A 2,500-nucleotide genomic window follows, 5' to 3' on the forward strand; every position below is an offset into this window, starting at 1 on the left:
ACGTGTGTAAAGGTGCAATTTTATCTGTAACGTAATTTCATTTAGAAGCATACAAATCACAATTTGCCGTAATCAAATAACACTGCAATGCTTATATCCTAATTAAAAAATGATCTCTGATATTTAATTTAGAAACCTGGAAGACTTTACCAGCAAAATTATGGCTACAACCCGCACAAACCACTTGATTTAACCAGATGGATAGAGAATTTTTCAGGTAGCACTTTTAAAATTATTATTAAACAAGCAAATGATGCACTGTTCGATCTGCATTAAAATAAGTATTGTACCAAGTTATTAATTTGCACTATTCGCTTTTAAATGCAGCAAATACCTCATTAATTTAATTTTAGGTGCCCACCAGTTTATATTGCATTTTACAGTCTAGAAGGCAATTTACTATTAACTGGCAATTACATACAGAATGATTGTTAATTCTGCTCCTAAGTGCTAGCTGCTTGAAAATTGTTATCTCTCTCTAATTTTTGACCTTCTTACAACAGGGGTGAGGTATACTGGGAATACAAAGGACTAGTAGAGAAGAGCTGGACATGTCATTTGTGACTCATTCTTTTAATTCACCGTGCTAATCAACTGAACTGCCACAGTCTCCCAAGGTAATTGTATCTTTATAATAGTTGAAAGCAACGGGCAAAAAGGCATGGATAGATGGGGAAAGGCCTTGCCTTTGCCTGCTGAGAGACAGCGCGCTCTTCCTTCTGCGTGAGACTAATGGGGGCTTTTTAGAAAAATCTGGAACTTTCATATCTCTGTACCCTGATCGTTTCATGTCTCAACTTCTCTGCTCACAAAGGCTTTGTACACCACACTACACTCTTGTTTCATTATTCCGCAGCCTTGTTGCCCTATGGTCTACCTCATGCTGGGAAGGTTAAATGTTAGAGTGCCAAGCCAGACTGCAAGCATGGTGGGACACTGATGGGAAACAGATGCCCTGGGGATTCAGCCCCTCCCTTCGTTAGGGCTACATCATTTTCATTTTCTGAAATACAGGGAGGCTTGGCTTTGCTCTCAACAGCAGCTGTAATTTCCAAATACTATCTCAGTCACCCTATCGCTTCAGGATAAAGCAAAGCAGGCAGAAGTTTCTTGGTCAGGCAGGCGCTGGCTTTATCTTTTTTTTATTTTCTTATTGCTGGGATATAGGGGTTTGTGTCCTTCAAAATATATATTTAATGTATATTCCTGGTTAAGTGTTGCTAGCAATGCAACTTCATTACAATTTCATTTCGGTGGGAGAAGTTCCTGACACTCTCACAATTCTTTGGACATCTTTACTTAGCAATAAAGACAAAAGATTACCTGAGAAATGAAGAAACAACTGTGGTTTCCTCGCAGTTTCATACAAATTTGCATTTACACATTAGAAAGAAGTTCAAAAAAAGCAAAATTTGCAAAATCCGCACCTAAGAAATCAGTTTAAGACAGTACTATAAAGCAATTTATAACTCCAGGCCTCTGCTCTGAGAGCCAGACAGTCATCTGGTTCAAATCTGCAGCACTTCCCTGTGTGCAATGGAACTGCATCAGTTCACAAAACCCTAAATATCTGGAACTTAGTCTAAGGCTTTTAATTCAGTCATTTTTTATTTTGCTGAACACTTATCTTAGCTAAATAGTCATATTTGTCATGATACTCTGCCATAGCTTTGTATAGACTACGTTCATAATAGCATTTTTAAGCCCGTAACCACGATGGCATGCAGCCCCACCTGTGGTCACCACCTTTGCAGCAGACTACAAGACAACATTGGCTTTCAAGATATGTTGTTAGCACCAAAAACACCACGGGCACCACCATCCCATTTGGTAACTCTGGTAACAACCCAATCAGAAAGATCAAGAAAATGTAAATATTCTCTCCCTTGTCAGCCAGAAGTGAAGCACCCAGGTGTGAATGTGAGCACTGGTTTTGCTCAGGTTGTGATTTCTTTGGGGATAGATGGAAGACAGAAATCTCGTATGTTACCTTCACTTGAAAGTTCATTTCAGTGATAGATCTTAGGCAGACAGAAAAACATATCCTCAATGCATTAACCGTTTTAAAAGTCCTAGCTCAAAACTACCCAGGAATGCACTTTTCCCATTAGATCTAAATTAATAGATAGAAACAGTTGCAGTCTACTGGGAAAATATTCATCAAAATGCACATCATCTGCACATCATCTGCAATCTGCATTATCTACCCAATAAGCAGCAAGAATTCTACCTGAATCCCTGCAGTCTGTCGAGTAAACAGTTAAAGGCTCTTTGTTTTCAAAAGAGAGATTGATTCATCAGATCAAATTTATTACCTAGAATCCTCATCCAAAAGTATGGTAAAATAAATTCCTATTTCTCCCTTTTCCCTCCCAGCACCTCAGTTAAATTCACTGTTAAATGCCAGAAAAACTGTAATACATATTTTAGATAAAAAGCCAGCAATACGTCATCCCAAAGTAAGAAATTTCATTTTAAACCCCTAGAAACCACAAAGTTC

The 2,500-nt window shown here is 38.2% G+C and overlaps 1 protein-coding gene across 30 annotated transcripts in view; it reads right to left on the minus strand.

Moving 5' to 3' along the window:
* The window catches only part of EBF3 (EBF transcription factor 3), a 139,654-nt gene that overhangs the window by 50,708 nt on the left and 86,446 nt on the right, over positions 1 to 2,500 (minus strand). The window lies entirely within an intron of this gene.

Source organism: Cuculus canorus, chromosome 7, assembly GCF_017976375.1.
Source record: "Cuculus canorus isolate bCucCan1 chromosome 7, bCucCan1.pri, whole genome shotgun sequence".
NCBI lineage: Eukaryota > Metazoa > Chordata > Aves > Cuculiformes > Cuculidae > Cuculus > Cuculus canorus.